The sequence below is a fragment of the Perca fluviatilis genome, chromosome 22, assembly GCF_010015445.1.
Source record: "Perca fluviatilis chromosome 22, GENO_Pfluv_1.0, whole genome shotgun sequence".
Lineage (NCBI taxonomy): Eukaryota > Metazoa > Chordata > Actinopteri > Perciformes > Percidae > Perca > Perca fluviatilis.
In genome coordinates, this window is record NC_053133.1 from 2900988 (window position 1) to 2920764 (window position 19777).

A 19777-nucleotide genomic window follows, 5' to 3' on the forward strand; every position below is an offset into this window, starting at 1 on the left:
AGCTCCGGCTACATTCTGATTGCTTTCTTGATGTTAAACATTCCCAGGCTCCTATAACCTTCTAGCTTGCCTCCGCCGTCCAAGAGCCGTCCCAGGTGAACGAGTGGGCGAACCTCCTGTTTTTAAGGATAAAATCTCTACGCTTTTTTTTTTCTCACAGGGGGTGGGAGATACAGGGACTGAAAGGGCAGGGAGCCATGCGATGGGAAAGAATTCTTTCTTTGCATTCCATTTAGTTGGTGTAAGGCTGTGGGAAAGTATGTTTTTCGGGCTATGGTTCGTTTAAGACTGCGTTTCTTAAATAAACGAGATACGGCTGTATTGGAGCTGAAGGTATGATTGTGAAAAACCGGGGCACAGCATGTCGACCCATTTAAAGTGTGATGAAATAAATAAATATGAGTCAGTCAACTTGAGGAACATGCTTCTCCAACTCATATTTTCTGCATATCGAGGTTAACATGTGCTTCCCTTTCAAACGTCATCCCTTTATTTTTTATCCTTCCCACTCACTTCCTTCCCACCCGACTCACCTGATCGACGGCTGAGTTATGTTATCTCGTCTGAGTCAGCGGAGCCTTCACATCAGTCATAAAACAAACGGGATCCGGATTCAACTAACGTGTCTGTGTGGAGGCTGCGGTGTGCATATGACCCAGGAGCAGAGCTGGGCCAAGCCGGACTATATTTAGCCCAGCGTTGCTCAGGCTAATTGCCCTCCCAGGCCTAATCATTTCCAGGCTCTGCAGCTCACAAACGACTGGAGGGGAGGCCAAACACCCACTAACCTCATGTTAAAGAGATGTCGGCATCAATGGGGCTGTCAGAGCGCTCCACAGACAAGACAAATTAGCACAATATCCTTCCTCCTCATATGCTATTAGATCTTCTATAAGCGGATTGGATTGGAGAGTTCAGTATTGCTGTCTGTCCTAGTGTATTAATTGAATATGTTTTCCTGCTACTGTATCAGTAATGACAAGAGTCTTGGCAGCATCCTCTACAGGCGTCATTGGGAGGTTGTCTTCAGTTCATCTCTGCTTTTGAGCCCTACTTGAGCAATCCCTTGTGAATGATAAATCCCTCCACTGCTGCCTCCCACAGCCAGCTTAGCTCCTCATTGTGGGCCTAACCTGGGCTGAAAAGAGAAAAGCACCAGTGCCTCTGCACCGCTAAGCTCGCCCTAGCTGTAATGTGGCATCGGTGGAAAAGTTAACTTTGTGTTATTTGGTTCTCACCACCCACCTGTGTGAGTTCCTGTTGGTTTCGAGTTGCGCCGTTTCCTGTGTGGTTCCTGTCCCAGAGACTTGCCCAGGTTAAGCAGCGGGCACACGATGGCCCGGGTCAGGGGGGGGAGGGCTTTGTGGTGACGGCATGGTAGGGTGAACAGGATGGGTTGCCTCTCTGCCTGATAATCAACCCCAAGCTTCCTTCCTGGTCTAGTTCCCAAAAGGCATGCTGGGAAACCTGATGTTGTTCCAAATCCTTTTCTATTATGCACATCTGTAATGACACCAGGTGGACTGCCAGTGATGACAATGATAATATCATGAAATTGGCTATTACTGAAAAGGAGCACATCTGACAAATTTTAAAGTAAAAACCGGATCAGCGCGGAGTCTTCCAGGATGGCAATGCCCCCTCTCCACAGATCGGTAACATCAGATCAGAAGAGTCATGCAAACAGGCACGTTTTTAATCCGTATGATCTGTCCTTAAAGCTAGTTAATATTCTCGTCTTTAGCCCTATAAAGTTTCTCATTACTAACAGGTCAAGGGGCCCATGATCTCTACTTCAGGGTTCTTCATCGTTTTTTAGGCCAAAGCTTTAACTGAGACAGAAACGGAGCAGGGACCCCCTACCACATATTGTATAAAATTAAGTAGCATACTAAACTGGGCCTACCATAACGTGGGTAAAATATAGGAACATGGAACGCTGTGGGTGCCACGATTGTGGCACCTACACGCTGCCATGATTTTATAAATAATGTTTTACTATTGAAAATACATGTGGCACAGTGATACTTAGATTAACTGTGTCTGTGGATGGCTACCTTAGTGCTTTCCTTACCTATAGGCCAGTGAGGCTATCATCAGTGGGTTTTTTCTTCACAAAAAGGCTGGTTTATATTTGCTGATAATATGTGAGATTCATGTTGAGACATTTGAATTTTTGAAAGAACCTTAAAATTTTTTACAAAATGTTGGTAGCCCAACAGTAACCGGCAGTAACTCTTAGGACCCCCTTGGGGCCCAGGACCCCCTGTTGAAGATCTCTGCTCTACTTGAATACTGTCTCTGATAATGAGTGCAGCATCGAGTACTTCAAATTTGGAAACAATGTGGATCATGTCACAGAGATCACAGGTTTTTCTAGGATTGTCTGGATGTTCACTGTGGGATTGTTTGCTTCTTCATGCCATTTTGACTGAAAAAAACATGCATTTTACAAAGAATAACTGTGCGTCAGGGCTATTTGTTAGTCTAATCCACAGAGAGTAAATTGATATGAGTAATATATTTTTGAGAATCATTTTATTTTTTTGAGCCCAACTCAGACTAGAGCTACAACTGTCTGAGAACGCCCCATCATTTTTTTTCAACTGTTGTGTTGTTGAATAGACTCTAATTAGGCTGTCTGAAAGGTTGAAATCTGAGCTTGCCTTCTTTTAAAACAAATCTACCTCCATATGTTGTAGTAGTAGTGGGGTTGTAGGCTGTATAGTCAGAAGGTGAGCTGAGAGCCAGAGGCAGAGAGAGAAAGAATAAGTGAACTGTGTTTGTCAGCTTTTTAAACCCTGAAATTGATTCTTCTTCTGCGCTCTTTATTCTAATGACAAGCTAATCCCCCCTCTCCTGTTTCCCTCTGTTATTAATAGAGCCTCTTATTCCCCCGCTCTGCCGTGCGCTGCTTTTGAAAATTAGCACTCATGATGAGTGTGCGCTCGCAGCAATCAATTTGCCACACTAAGTCCCTCCGAAAAGGTTACCTGCGGCAACTGGGCCCCGGTCACGTAACTTTGAATTCGCCTCTCCTGCCAATTTTTATTCAGCTAGTTAAATAAATGGCGCTGTCTGGAGAGTCAGCTGAATGAAATGTCAAAATATTGATGTTGAATAGTTATGTGATTTCAGGGCGTTTTGTCACAGGCAGAGGAGCGGGGTTGGTGCAAGGATAAGGGGGTGTGTCAGCCCCAGGGCTACTTTAATGTTATTAGTAGAGATCTGCTTATTTATGAGGCTGTAAGTTATTCATGCTCAGCACTCACTATCCATCACAGCTAGGATGGCTTACTGCAGCCTGCAACAGTAGCAGAGCAAAGTAGTGCTACCAGAGTACCCATTAATCCCACACTTTGATCATTCACAACTTTTAATATCTAGACATTCGGATTATAATGCAGGATGAATATGCCGATGATTAGCCTGCCAGTCCAAGTGCTGCGTTGCAAAAGGAACATTCTTTTTTATATACTTTCTTCGCTCACCTTTCTTCTTAGTTGTCCTCAGTATCTGAGGTGGAGGAACGCTGCCTGCTGTTTGTGGTGTAGCAGTTCCCTCTGACTTCACCTGCCACCACTCATACAGGCTGAGTATGCTTGAAAACGATCTAGTTTGTAAAATGAGTCCGCCCATGTCTAAAGGTAAAAGGGTTTCTAGCTGTTTTAAATGTCCGGGGTTGAATACGCTGCAAAATGCCTGCCAGATTGCATCACACTGCCTCCCCAATCTCAGCCTTTTGTGTGTCTTTGTAGTTTCGAAGCAATGAATCGTACAAATAAGGATAAAGGTGTCAGTACACTCCAACAGGACTGCTTGTCGCATGGTCCCCCACACCTTTACGTAGGGTTGGGTGTCGTTTGGATTTTTTTCTGATACTTTTTTTCCGATACTTTTAAAGCGGTGCCGGTGCCTGAACTGATGCTTTATAAAAGATTAAAATGTATGTAATGTAAACCTGTAATTTTGCTGGTAAACGACAAAGACAACCACTAGATGAGAAAGAGGGAAGAGAATTTTTACAATAACTTTGAATAGTCAATGACACATCACATGAACTAGCTATTTTTGAGTATACCCCACTTGTATGTAAAGTCTCTCCTCAAAGACATGCAGGTGTTGCACTGACATTAAATAACTTGAAACTTGGTTGTACAGTACAGGCCAAAAGTTTGGACACACTTTCTCATTCAATGCGTTTCCTTTTTATTTTCATGACTATTTACATTGTAGATTCTCACTGAAGGCATCAAAACTATGAATGAATACATATGGAATTATGTACTTAACAAAAAAGTGTGAAATAACTGAAAACATGTCTTATATTTTAGATTCTTCAAAGTAGCCACGCTTTGCTTTTTTATTAATAAGGGAAAAACTTCCACTAATTAACCCTTAAAAGGCACACCTGTGAAGTGAAAACCATTTCAGGTGACTACCTCATGAAGCTCATTGAGAGAACACCAAGGGTTTGCAGTGATAACTAAAAATCAAAGGGTGGCTACTTTGAGGAATCTAAAATATAAGACATGTTTTCAGTTATTTCACACTTTTTTGTTAAGTACATAATTCCATATGTGTTCATTCATAGTTTTGATGCCTTCAGTGAGAATCTACAATGTAAATAGTCATGAAAATAAAAAGGAAACGCATTGAATGAGAAGGTGTGTCCAAACTTTTGGCCTGTACTGTACATAGATGCTGTTTTGGCCAATCAAATATGTTTTATTTACTTATTTTTTAAAATCCTGTGCTACTTTTGGTGTACATGCCCAGTAAAGAGATCCAGCTTAGCAAGACTTACTGCCCTGACCTGGGAAGACACCTCGCATGTTTTTACCAGCAAGGCCTTGACAGGCTGAGGACAAAAAGTTAGCATTAGAACTTTGACCTTCTAAACGCTCCCTGTGAAAAGTGTAAATGCCGAAAATACAGCCCCTTTTTTTGTAATTGAATTTCTGAAATATGTCATATTAAAAGCGTATTCTATTCAGGAAAAATAACAAAATATGAATTTCTGAAATTCCAGTTATACAGAGGTCCCTTTGCAGAAATGCAACAATGTACTTGCAACATGTTGCTGCCCATTAATTGAATTAGATTATGTATTTCAGCTATTTTGCCTTCATTTTTTAGTCCCATCTCAACTGTAGTAGAAACCAATACTGTTTACCCCTTCAGCACGTTCTGAGGAGACAAAACACCATTAACAAACCAGAAGGAAATCACATGTACAGGTCATGGAAGCGGTTCAACCCTGTTTATGAAAAGGCACGAAATAAGTTGTGGAATTTGTAATATTAAGGCTACAGAAGGTGAAAGTGATTGAAAAGAAGTATGTGTATTGTTCAGTCCTACTCATGGCATGGGCAGATTACTATTTGCTCATCCGGCTTCGGTCATGACATTTGACAGCGCAAGAGTGGATTTGTTATTGAATTTTCTCTCTTTTGATGACTGTGGAGCCCCGGTGATAATGACTTCATATTGTACCATGAAACACATCCTTGGAATTGAAGCGCACACACACACACACACACACACACACACACACCACCTTATTGTGTGTGCAGGTCTGCGGTGTGTCTGGCAGGCTGCGGGGTCTCTGGGTTGCTCTGATAGCGCTTGTTCCTTTGAGGCCCCAACATGCTGTGGATAACGACACCAGCCTCGTCCAGAGTCTGATCTCAGGCCAGCACGAAACCATCCAGCGTTTCAGCTGCCAGGAACCGGGCAGAATAAAGATACACCCGTGGATGATTGGTTGAGCACATCATCAGACGTGTAACACAGGTTTGATAGCTGATAGCACCGGTCCTCCCTGCTCCGGCTCTTTGCTGGCACACAACGATGCCTGGATGCGCCCTCGGAGAATGAGCCCACCCCTCTTGTCTCCCTCGTCTCCCCTTGATCTGCCTCAACTGGCTGCTCTCCCCCCACAGTTCCCCTCTGTTCTTTCTGGGCCTCTCCACCCTCCAAATCCGTCTTTCTTCTTTGCCTTCTCCCCTCCCAGTTCCTCGTCAGATCCACAGGGCCAGATTTTTATCGCTTTTCTGCGAGTCCTGCAAGGGGAACCTTGAGGGTCTCAGTGGGATCAATTTAAAAGGGAAGCTCTTGTCTCTCCTCCTCTCCTTGGCCCTCTCGGCTGATTGGGTCCGCTCGCCAGGAACTTGCAGGCTTTTGATCTCAACCCCCCCCCACCGCACCCACCAACCCCTGCTCGAAGTTTTTGTCGGAGCTGTTCCACTTTCTGAGAAATGTGGGCCCCATCCCCTTTCTCTGCACCTGTGAGAGCAAAAAGTTTTGTAAACCCACTGGGTGGTACTACTACAATCTATGGTGTGATTGACTTCTCTTTGAAGATGTGAGAGCGATCCGTCTCTTCAGGTGGAGGTACACCAAAGAGGACTCGTGGTCCTCGGGCCGCCTGCTTGAACAAGTGGTGAATTATGCATCGCAGCTCCCAGCAACTTCTCACCAGTGTGGGGAACGGCTCTCTCGGTTACAAAGAGGAGAAAGGTACAAGGTGGTGCCTGGGAGCGTTCCCATGCTGAGCTGTGTTGAAGTCGCTCCCTCTTTTTGTACCACATGAAGGAACAGTGACCCTGCAGCAAGAGGGACCACATCAGACTAAAATAACCAACCAGGGAGTGCTGTGTCCAGGCTTTTTTTATGTTTTTGTTGGAAACCTAAAGCACTGCTAAAGGATAATCCAGGATTATGACAACATGGGTTTTGTTTTAGTATTTTTGGCCATCATTCCAATGGTTATGATGACATTGTACTTAGCAAAGTAATGGCTGAGAACTGGGAACACCGTAACATCGCTACAACAAAGTTTGACAGCACAAGAAACATAAGCAAGGCAAGACTGCATGTGACTTAGGGCCAAAGATTACACCAAGTGTTTTGGGGAGGGCGTCCCTACACTGACAATACTTCCTATCTAAGTATCAAATTATACCCAGCCCTTATCCATAGTAATGATGGTCAAACTTATTAAACCGAAGACCCACGTTGCAATAAAAACCTGAATATTCAAGCTTAGATCAATGTCTGCAGCAACAAACGAAATGTCCTTAGCATATGATTTTGTTACGCTTGTTGTTTAGAACTGTTTTTCTGTGGAATGGGACACTCGGCCAGTGTTTGGACAGGAGCCAGCCCCCCACCACCACCACCACCACCACCTCCCCTCCTTCTCTGTCTCCTGCCAGGTCACTGGAGGTGAAACAGGAGTTTTTCTTTTCCCACCTCACTGACCTCTCGTCTCTTAAGAAAACTCTAGTCACGACTCCAGGATTAAAATTCTTGGTAAATTCAGCCAAACCTAGCCACAGGTTGCTGTGCTCTTGTGTTTTTTTCAGGCCGTATCAAAAGAACATCACCTTGTTTCTCGCCAGCTGGATGGAATAACCTTTCTCCGCCGCTGAGCTGCCTCAGAGAGGACCTGGAAGTTTGAGGTGGTTCGTAAAGCAAAGCACCCCTTATTTTCAGGGCTCTTGGGTCCCTCGGTGATGACATCATTGGTGTAGTTGTGCACTAATTGAGGTTTAATGCTAGAGTAGAGAGAGCAGGGCTGTAATTTTCCCGCCCCGGCCTGGAATAGAGACGACAGCTTTTCATGTGGTCCGGGCTAATTTAGGTTGCAGTGCTGCAGCTGTGGGACACCTCACACTTTTGTCCTTCTCATTCTGCCTAGAGATGGAAAAAAAAAAATATGGAGCTTGTTTATAAAATAATGCAAAGGCTTTTGGCCATGCCCAGATTAAGACATCCAGTAGAACTGATAGAATGAAGCATAAGTCAATACACTGTTGCTAAGACATTAGAAGACTTCTTGTCCTACATAACACTGATGTGGAAATTGGACTTTAAAAAGGTTTTGGTAATATTCTTTCCAGTGCCTGTTGCAAAACCAAGTAAGCTTCAAAGAAATAAATCTATCCCAACCACCTCTGCCTAAAAACTGCACTCGTTCTGAATATAAGGCAACACAATGGGGTTTACATAGGCCTATGTAGGTGGAGGAGGAGCATGAGGAACATGCAGCTGTAATATGCAGAATGGCATTCTGTGTGTCGTTATGATTGTATGTCCACAGAGCCTGGGCGTAATGACATTCATCCTCCCATCTAGGCAGGCAAACAAACATGCAAGCATGCACACCAACACAAACCCAGAGCTGTACCTGCTCTTTATCCCATGCGCCATATCAGGGCCGGTGTAAACATCAGGCCGTTTGAAGTGGAAAGCCGTAATCACAAGTGTAATCATTGACATTGCCGGGTGGTTACTGGACTGAGAGAGGAGGGGCAGGAGAGGCTGGGGATACCATCAAGGTCTGCAGAGACACCTGATAGCAGCAGGAAACCAGACAAGCCTTTCAGAAGACTAAAAGACTGTAACTAGGGATGAACTAGAGAACAGATTGGTGTTACTTCTTTTACTTTGGAAAGCAATACTAGAGTCAAAGCAAAACTACGTTTCCTTTGTTGATATACTAAATGTTAAGGTAGGGCTGGGCGATGTGGAGAAAATCAAATATCACAATATTTTCGACCAAATATCTCGATAACGATATTGCGGCGATATTGTAGGGTTGACTATTGGTGCTTTTACAAAATATTTACACAATGAGATTTTTGATAAATAATCTTCAGTAATGTGGATATAATGACTAAGTGGGTAAAGGCAGATAATAGAACAGTTACATCAGTCTGAACTTTACTGTAATGCAGCCTGTAAAACCAGGAAAAGACAACACTTGTCATATTGCGATATCCAAAATCTATTCAAGATGATATCTAGTATCATATCCCGATATCGATATATATGGGCACCTGCTCTACCAACTGACCTATCCGGGCGCCCACCCAGCCTGATATTAAGGTATAATAATAATAATAATAATAATAATAATAATAATAATAATAATAATAATATCATAAATAACTCTCAAATTAATTGAACTTCACTTTGTGGGAGGACGAAAGAGGAGCTTAAGTCGTAAAAACTTTTTAACCTAGCAGCCTTCAGTTGGCGATCTGCCAGAGAGAGAGGGAGAGCTGTAAAATCCTGCATTACAGAAGGCTGTGCAGACGTTTGGCGTTCTTGGACGGTAAATTGAGAATTTGCAGTGATACTGTACTTAAGTACAATTTTGAGGTACATTTTATGCTGCGTAATACTTCTACTCCACTACATCTTAGATGGAAATATTGTACTTTTTACTCAACTACATGTTTCACCAACTTTAGTTACTACACATTCAGATTATTAATACAATCCACTAATAAATGATGATGCATTATTATAGATTAAGCTACCCAGCAGTACATGAAGTAATTCTGCATGTACATAAAGAATATTTGGTAACACTTGAGTGACATGTCACACACATGACACAGTCATGACACATGAACCCTAACTCTAACTCTAACCATAGCTTGTCATGACAAAAACCAAATGACACATACTAAAAAACAGCGTTATGTCATAAACGTTTATGGCTTGTTTATAATGTTTATGGCACGTTCATGACAGTGTCATGTCACTCTTATGTAGATACCTTCAAGTAAAGTGTGACCGAATATTTTCATGCAAATATTTTTGTACTTTTTGAGTATGATTTTTAATAGCAGGACTTTTAAGACAGCAGTGTTTCCACTATAACTGTACAAGCCTGGCAGCCCGCCACTGGCCAACGGGAGCCACTGCCAGGCCAGAAAAAAAAATTTTAATGCCAAAAATAACGCCAAATATCCATTGTGTTGTCCTACATTCATTCAGTGTCGCACTGCCATGAGTCCATGAACGAGGCAACTGCCTGTGGTTAGTTCACAGCAGGACAGTCGAGTGTGTTATCTAAACTGCTATAGGTGAAGTGAAGATAACGTTGTTGCTGGGTTGGACCAGGGAATATTCGGTTAAAACAGTTGGATGATGCTGTTTTGCCCTGATTGTTCGCTGTGAAGTTTGCTGGAAGTGATGTAATGAAGCGTTTTATGTGGAGTGAGCACTCCGCCGGACCCCGACCCGTCCGCCACTTTTAGGAGAAAGTAAGTCAAATATCTTGAGTACTTTGTCCACCACTGAGAGTTTGTTAGTTTCACAGCAGGTTCCATGAGATGCCATTGACACACACACGTGTCATGACACATACTGTATGTATATATTTAATATATATATTTAATATATACGTAACACACTAAATTGAATTACGTTTTGATTTAATTTGTGTTTTCATCATTTAAACCACAGAATTGTCTAATGTGCGAACTCTTGGAGCTAAGCCCATTATCATCCACTGAGTAATGTGGCGAAACGTACATGTACAAACTCAAACAGAAGCTGTTTGGCAGCAGGATGCTGTGCTCAGCCCTCGTATGGAGAAGTTTGTCAATGAAAATGAAAATAAGCAGTAGATGTCACTGTACATTGTGTATCACTGCCTCTGTAATGTACAGTGGCCTCGGGGTGTGATTTGGAAATGAAAGAGCGTTTTGTGATTAACTCTCAACACACACACACACACACACACACACACACACACACACACACACACACACACACACACACACACACACACACACACACACACACACACACACACACACACACACTGATCCCATTGTACCAGGTCTAGCTGGCCTCTGTCTGGGCCAAAGCCTGTTAACTCCAATTCAGAGCGTAGAGGCTGGTAATGAGCACTGTCAGAGTTGACATAACAACCTCCCGCTCTGGGGCTGAACACTGGAGTCAGAGAGAGAGAGAGAGAGAGAGAGAGAGAGAGAGAGAGAAAAAAAAAAAAAAAAAAAAAAAAAAAAAAAAAAAAAAAAAAAAAAAAAAAAAAAAAAAAAAAAAAAAAAAAAAAAAAAAAAAAAAAAAAAAAAGATTCTGTCTGTCCTGGGACTCTCTGCAAATTAATCATTGAAATTCCCACTCACATTCAGCTGTTTTTTGATCTTTTGCTTGGTGTTTGGACATTTTTTGCTTTCTGTCTAGCCCTGGATTTTTGATTGAAATGCCCTTTTTCTACAAACTATACCTTCACTGTGGTACATGATCACAGGAGTGCTTTTGCATTTAATTCCCCTCATCGTATGCGTCGATTTTCTGTGGGCACGCATACCTATCAGATTTCGCCATGAGTCATTTTGAACCCACCAATTTTTTTTTTAAAACCTCAAGCTCAATTTAGTTTAAAAAAAAATAAAAATAAAGTTCATAACATATACAATTCTTGAGTGACAGATGCCAACAAATCCACAAAAATCTCTACTATCCCCACAAGGCAGGCACAGACACAGGCGTTGTTCTGCTGCGTTGGCTGCACGCTTCTCTGTTCACAACACTGCAACAACTGTAACAGTGGGCTACGTTGTCCTTTCGTAGCTCCTCTCTCTGAGTCTGTCACGTCACATTGTCAACATGGTACATGGATACATGAAGCCGAACATAGGCTAGTGGGTCATATGTCTAATGCTTTTTAAAAACTTAAAGGTGCTCTAAGTGATGTGACGCGTTTTTTAGGCTACAACATTTTTCGTCACATATAGCAAACATCTCCTCACGATCTGATAGCTGCCTGTCCCCAGAACACACTGTAAAAAAACGCGGTCTCTGTAGACAGCCCAGGCTCGTCACATCACTTAGAGCACCTTTAAGGCTTTCTTCTTCATAAAATGTGTTGGACATCATCACATTTTTGTATACATTTTTATTTATTTACATTAGAAAGCTACAGCGTCTTTCAAAACATGACCTGCGCAAAAGAGAGAGAGAAAAAAAAAATGAATGCATCATTGTATCCAGCACTTCTGAAAATGCACTTCCGAATGCGTCTCTGTCCCCAGCACATTTCAAACCAAACTGACGCCCATGTCCCTCTAGGGCTGGGCGATATGGAGAAAATCAAATATCACAATATTTTTGACCTAATACCTCTATATCGATACCGCAACGATATTGTAGTGTTGACCATCGGTGCTTTCACAAAATATTTACACAATGAGATTTTTGATAAATAATCATCAGTAATGTGGATGTAATGACTAAGTGGGTAAAGGCAAATAACAGAACAGTTACATCAGTCTGGTAAGACATCAATTTACTGTAATGCAGCCTTTAAAACCAGGAAAAGACAACATTTATGCCATATTACGATATCCAAAATCTAAGACGATATCTAGTCTCATATCACAATATCGATATATTGCCCAGCTCTATGCCCCTCATACCTCAAATGAATTACACTTCACTTTGAAGCTTAGTACTTAAGCATTACCGGTTTTCAAGTATTAGTAATTTAAGTCTCATTTCAATGCAGTTTGGTTTCTGACTTTGCAGAGTTCAACATATAGGAGTTGAAAATAATACAGTTGCCCTCAATGTGATTTTAATTTTTTAAATGGAAGTTGTGTGTATGTGCATAACTTAAGAATAATTGTAATTATTGTACACCCTAATTCACCTTGAATACATTGTTTTGTTGTTGTGCCATGAATACTACAGATAGATGAATGAATACAGTTGGCCTACATTTGGGGAGCATGGAATACCGAGCAACGTCCCTGACATTTAGGCTAAACAAACGTTAGGCGTTCTGTGCATTTGTACTCAAGGTTAATATCCACAACAGTTAGTTCCTTCACAATAAGCATTTTTGTATGTGTCCCCATCCCGGCTCATTAGAATCAGCTTGTTCAGAGTGGATGACTTGCTGTGTTGTCTGATTTGAGTTCAGGCAGCTCCCACATTTCCAGCATGGCGTGTTCCAGAGACTCGCGTTTCTCAATAATTTATCCAGACAACTAGAATGATTATTCTATGAATATGCACTAAAAATTCCTTTCTTGTGCTCTTTCTCTCTAAGTTTGTGCATGCCAGTGTGTGCTCAAATGTGTGTGCATGTGAGCAAAAAGTGTTGCTGTGCGTATGCAGCTCTTTTCGGCCTGAAACAAAGGAGGTGTCAGAGTGAATTAGGCCCCCTACGACTGAACGCCCAGAGAGCTTAGAGATGCACCACAGGTTCTGCTGAGTCGCACATGAGCCGCGGTGTCTGCCTCTTCCCCTCAGACCCCCCCTCCTGCCCCCCTGCACTCGCCCCCTCTCAACTCCTGAGTTGCTCTAACAAGGTTGTTGGAAGAGGATAAGGCGTGTTAAATGAATAATTTACACAGAAGAGCGCTCCTTATTTATTTAATACGGCTGGATCTGACTGAATGGGCAGCCTACGTCCCCAACTGCCAAGACACCGGCTAAACGAGCGCTCGGCTTAATGGAGGGCCAAAGCGACAGGCATTTAGAGGGAGTGAGGGGGTGCATCAGAGACTGTGTGTGTGTGTGTGTGTGTGTGTGTGTGTGTGTGTGTGTGTGTGTGTGTGTGTGTGTGTGTGTGTGTGTGTGTGTGTGTGTGTGTGTGTGTGTGTGTGTGTGTGTGTGTGTGTGTGTGTGAGAAACAGGCCATGCAGGGCCATGCTAGTATGCAAATCTTGTCGCTGCTTTGTCTTCGCACTATATATATATATATATATATATATATATATATATATATATATATATATATATATATTTTTTTTTTTTTTTTTTTTTAAATGCTTCCAGGAATTTATGTTACACTGCTCCACCCTCTGACGAATGCATGGAAAATACATTTTATAGATGCCATATTTTTGGTGCTAGTTTATGGAGCCCCAAATTGGTCAATATTGAATAGACTTTTAATCCTATTTAAATTATTAATGATAATTATATCATTAACTATATGTATACATAAAGTTAAATATATTGGAAAAAACTATAAATTATGACATTTGATAAATTATTAAAACGTTATGAAACTTAATTTGTTATTATTGTTATGATATTTCATAATTTTTATCACGTCTTCTGTTCCTTTTCATTTCAAATTGCCCTTTTTTATAATGGTATTTTTCACGATGATGTACTTATGTCATATGTCACTTTTCGTGATAGTGGAGTTGTCACCAGTGCCCCCCCCCTCACCTTTCAGCCAATCACATTAGCCCTCAGCCTCCAGCAGGCTAACCGACTGCCAGCAAGCTAGCTAGGTCCATGTGGCTATATATCTATGGTGGCTAAGAGCAAAGAGAAAGGGTGAAAGTGTGTTTTTGCTTTTCAAAGAGAAAATGCTAAGAATTACAACCCTGCTGAGGTAACCCTGAACTAACCAGCTAGCTGCTGCTAACACTAGCGCTTTGCTTAATGCTGAGTAATAATCCATGCTCACAAGCCCAGCCAGCTTGTTAGCTTGCTTGCTAGCTAGGCAGCATGTGTAGCCCTGTTAAGATAAAAAAAGGGAGAGGTTAGGTATTTTATTGTAACTGTGTACTACTGTGTTTATAAACAGCAGCAGCCTTTAGTTGGTAGATGCCACATTACCGTACTTTGGCTAGTTGTTGCTGTAGCTAACAGGAGCTAACTAGCTACGTTTGTTAGCAGAGGCTAAAAGGTGAGGGGGCAGGCATTGGTGACACCTCCACTGTTATGAAAAGTGACTTTTGAAAAGGAATGTTTTGAAATGAACATGCCTATAATTAAATATAAATGATTTCTAGATTAGATTAGTTTTTTTTTTTTTGATTTTGTGTTTTGACTTTTATTATTTATTTCATCCTGTCTTGTTTATTTACTGAACATGTTAGGGCTCCATACTAATGGCGTAGCCAATGTGTTATAGAGCTTTCCTTGTGATTGCTGTGGGTTTTCTCTATTTTGTACACTTTATCTTAAAGGTTCGTGTTTGATGTCTTTACAGGGGGAGTGTGGAGAGGGGGGGACAGGACCACAACCCGGGCACCACCCAGAAAGAGGAGGAGCGAGGGAGCAGCGGAGGAGGAAGGATCATCCAATCGGTAAACACTTTTTGGTTGGACATCAGTTGTTTTTCAGATACAATAAAGCCCATTTTAGCGCTGTTTTCTGTCATTATGTATACACAGTTTCAAAGGCTGTGACACAGTGGGAGTCATGGGAGTGGAGGAATTAGTTTGTCTGTTGAAACAAACACAATATGAGTGTCAGTGTTGTTCAATAATTAAGCATCAGCCCTTGTGTTCCAACGCTACAGAGAGAAAATAAGACCGCTTCAACCAATCAGGTCATGACCAAAATCTGTGTCCTCCTCCTCCTCCTCTTCATATTCCTCTTCTTTTTCCTCCTGTGGACAGAAGCTGCTCCGCTCAGCATGAGAGATACATCGCCACAGTTCCCCCGTGTGTTTTTGTGTGTGCGTGTGTGTCTCGCTCTCTCTCTCTCCCAGGAGAACAAAATCCCACAGCTTACACTGACCTCATTATAAAAATAGCTCATCTATCCAGCCATCACATTTCCCTCCATTTCCCCTCTCCTCCGCAATCTCTTAGATATCTATCGTGATCCTCTCCACCTTCCACTCACCCCTCTCCGTCTCCCCGTCAGTGTTTGTGCTGGATTTAACGTGAGATTAAAAGCTTACGCAAGACCTTGTAACGGCAAGGCCCCCCCCCCCACCAGTCATTACCAATCTGGCCATAATCTGGGATCATAAGATGTCTTTTAATCATGAAACATCTATGAGTAACATTGACGACAGTGTTTACATGATCTGTTAACATTGTGTCTTGCTGAGGCAGTCGTCCCACCATTTTTCTCTGGGCTTCCTTTTTTTTTTACTCTCTTGTACCTGGCCCACCGCCTCTCCTCACCTCCCCTGCCAGTGGAGCGATATCCCCCCTATCAGAGGGAACAGCGCTCGCGTCTGGTTAATTTAACAGCATCAGTGATCATTACGGTCCAAGGCTGGCTTTGATCCTGCCAGAGAGAGTTTCCTACAGTTTTAATAACCCAACAAAGACACCTTAGCAGATGCTAAATTTATGGACTCAAGACAAAGACGGAGGCAGACAGACATGAAGGATTCGCCCAATCTTCAGGAATGAGAATCGCTTTGTAAGATTCTTTAAAAAACAACTCTCTTTTGAAGACCTTTTATTTATTTTTTATTTTTTTTAGGCAGATAAAGGTGATTGAGCGTTCATGCTGTTTTTCAGTAAAGCCCTGTTTTACATTCACAGTTAAACACACAGTCACCCCTGGGAGGTGTTTATACAAGCGCAGCACTGTTGGCCACTGAGCCACTCCAGTGGAGCAGCTCGGGGTACTGAAGATCTGCAGAACTAATAATTAGAATACAAATGATTATAAATAACAAGTGTTCCACAGAGTTTAAAGTGTGCAACCAAAGTGATTAGGGGCGTGGGGGAGCCTGTGGAATATACCGTCACATTGGTTTATAATTCAGGGGCATGGAATAACAAACGTCATTGATTTTTCACAGAACCTTTGTAATCTAGAGGACAGAAGTATTAGTGTGTGCAGTAATTTGGCATCTGATCAGCATTCTCTTACCTGAAGCATCACACCTCCACCAACGCAGCCCTGATTTCAGTCTGAAAGCCCACTAATCTTTTGAACAAGTTCCACTGAAGTTTCAAGTAATGCCTACCTTACACTAGAAGACTTTAAAAAGACTTTGAAAAGACTCAAGTATGACACCCTCTCACATCTAACATCAAAGACGGTCATAAATAATATGTAAAGACTGGGGATCTTGCAGGGTCACATGTTACAAGACGACAACTGGATTCATTTTGAAAGATTGAACCAAGCTAGCAAGCTACCGCTAGCGTTAGCTGGTAACTGGTAGCTGGTAGCTAGTGGATAGTGAGGAGATGTTTGCTGTATGTGACAAAAAATGTTGTAGCCTAAAAAAATCACTTAGAGCACCTTTAAGTCAAGTCAGAAGACACAAAGTGGAAGTCAGCTGCAGGTCATTCAGGTCTCTAAATGCTGACCATTAACATGATGAACTTTACTCCCCTTTGCGACAGCACATACTGTAAACATAATGTCTCACCTTTTCTAATAAGTACATCTCAAATGTCTCACTTTGTACACCGTACAAGGAACACCGTACCAAAGCCTCATAATGTTCTTAAAGATTCAGGTAATGGGAGGTCCCAGGTTACAGATTAATTTCTTGCAGTGAAAAAGAGCTACAAGTTTTAAGTCCTCGTATGTTTAAACTTCCGTCTGACTTGAGTCCAAGTCCCAAGTCTTTAGGTCATCAAAGGTAATGTAGCGTAATGTAATGAGTTTTTATTTTTTTTTTACCAAGGTGTAAATGATTTCACAGCAGCCAGCTGCCTGATGAATTTCTATTTTAGCTTTGACAGTGTAGAGTTTAGGGCTGCAGTTATTTTCATCAATTAGTTGTTTGGTCTAGATCTAGAATGTCAGAAACTGGTGAAAAATTTTTTTGATCAGTGTTGTCCACAACTCAAAGATATTCAGTTTACTGTCACAGAGGTGTGAAGAAACTAGAACAATATTCACATTTAAGAAACTGGGATCCAAGAATTCCTCATAAAATAATGACTCAAACCGATTAATCGATTATCAAAATAGTTGGCGATTCATTTAATAGTTGACCACAAATCGATTCATTTATTAATCTTTGCAGAACTACATTTGTAGAAGGGTTACAACAAGTTACCACCAAGTGTAAGCATACTTGTTTGTGTTCACCTCTCCTTTGTAACATTACCTTCTCACCTGCACATCCAGCAGCTTATTCCCCCCAGGCAGGCCAGCCTATGATAAATAAGAACAAGCTGCCTCACGTTGACCTGCTTTTAGAAGCTCGGGCTCACCTCAACAGGAGAAGAAACTTGGATCATCTGCATATTCCTTTGATCTCGCACCGGGTCTCTAGGAGCAGCCATCATTAAGGAAGTTCGTGCGACGTTTCCCCTCTTCCTCTCATCGTGGCTGAAGCGCCACCACGTGCCCCCTTCTCTGCTAGTGCCCTTCACTCCATCACAAGCCCCTTCCAAATCCTCTACCCTGCTACTGCCCTCCGCTTCAAAGCCGCCCTAAGTTGGGTTGAAAGCCAAAACCCCTCTTGCCTGTCCTTCACCGCTATGCTGAAGTGTTTGTGTCTGTGTTGTGTTGCCCTTGGGGTGGGTTACCTCCCCCACCCCCTCCATCTCATCTCTTCTCCTCCCCACCTTGCTGTTTGTCTGTCTCTGGGCTCATCACGTCCCTGAACCTGCTCTAATTAGCATCCCACACAACACTGTTTATTTACTCAGGTACCGACAGAAAGGGGAGGGAGGTGAGAATGAAAGCGAGAGTCAGGGGGGAAAGGGAGAAAGAGACAGAGAAAGCTGGGAAGAGGGAGAGAGAGGGCTGGTAACAGGAAGAGAGGGAGAAATGATTCAGAGAATCAAAGAGCTTTGAGACTCTCTCTCATAGCGGATGCAGTAGGTAATGATAGTTGGAAAGACATGGTGCAGAAAGTGAGAGATGGAGAACTTACCCGCCTCTCCACGCCTCCTCTCTGCCTTTTCCAGCGTTTCATCTGAGATGCACAGTGCCTAAAATTAGCAAGCTGGCAGCTTCCTTCCTTCCTTCCTTCCTTCCTTCCTTCCTTCCTTCCTTCCTTCCTTCCTTCCTTCCTTCCTTCCTTCCTTCCTTCTTTCCAGGGCCCCCATTAAAGTTCCCCCATTGCGTTGAGTGATCATTAAGGTAGGACCGGGAGCGCAGGTGTTATCTTAGTGTCCCAGTCGAGGCTGCAGTGGCTTCCCTTTTCTTTGGCAGGGCCAACATGAACAAAAATTCTTTGCAATCCTCATCTGGGGAGTAGGGTGACCAGATGAGAATGGATAAAATTCGGGATGAGACTGGGTGGGGGTGGCTGTAACATGAATTTCAAAACTCTGACTAACTGACTGTCATGTCTTCGCTTTAACATCAGCAACATCCAATCCAATCACTCCTTCTCCTGGCTGCCTGCACTTTCAAAACTCTGCACCAAGATTATTTATTATTTTTATTCAGAAACTCAACTGTCTGTCTTTTAAACCTGAAAATAAAAAAAATAAATCATTACAATCATGAACTCAGGTGATTACGGGAATTACATGAACAGTTTTTAATGTTTAATCAGACTATAACTACTCCAGAGTCTGCTCTTGAGACTTTGCTCTAATTTTCGGGTGTGTCTTAACCGGTTTGTGAGTATGTGTATCAGAGTGTTACCGATAAATGGACGAAGGGAAAGGACAGGAGGACGGAGCTGGATAGATGGACAGTTCCTGTTGTTTGCCTCTTCAGGCAGTGGAAAGGAGTATACATTTTTTATATGTGTGTGTGTGTTAAATATATATATATATATATATATATATATATATATATATATATATATATATATATATATATATATATATTAGGGGTGGGCGATATATTGATTATATTTGATTTATCGTGGCTTGTTTAACGTGGGATTTAGTAAATGCCTATACTGCGAACATCCTAACGACACATACAGCACATCACATTGAGTTTTTTATCTGCGTCGGCATCGGTACACAAGGTCCCCCTTGTACTGTATGTCATACATTCACCACTTTCCCCTTTTTCATGTGTGTAATCTTACTCTGTAGCAATCTTACCGCCATATCGTCACTTCCTGCCTTGTTCCTGTTGGTCACTCAGCAAAATATACTTGCAGCAACTTCCTGATATCAGTGACTCTGCACATTTCTGAAACGACATATTTGACTCTGCCAGTGCTTTTTATTTTTTTTTCACAGACTAGACTTCAGCTGACTAGCATTTTAAGTTGCCCATTCTCACATGCGGTCACACTGAATGATGGCCCTCTGCTGTTCACAACCAAACAACTTACCCACCATGACAACATTTG

General features: G+C 42.1%; 1 protein-coding gene across 1 annotated transcript in view; it reads left to right on the forward strand.

Annotated features, from left to right (window-relative positions):
• The window catches only part of znf438 (zinc finger protein 438), a 57058-nt gene that overhangs the window by 22476 nt on the left and 14805 nt on the right, over positions 1–19777 (forward strand). Inside the window, exon 2 of the mRNA XM_039790273.1 lies at positions 14786–14882. The gene's annotated coding sequence lies outside the window, so the exon portion shown is untranslated. The remainder of the gene's footprint in view (positions 1–14785; positions 14883–19777) is intronic.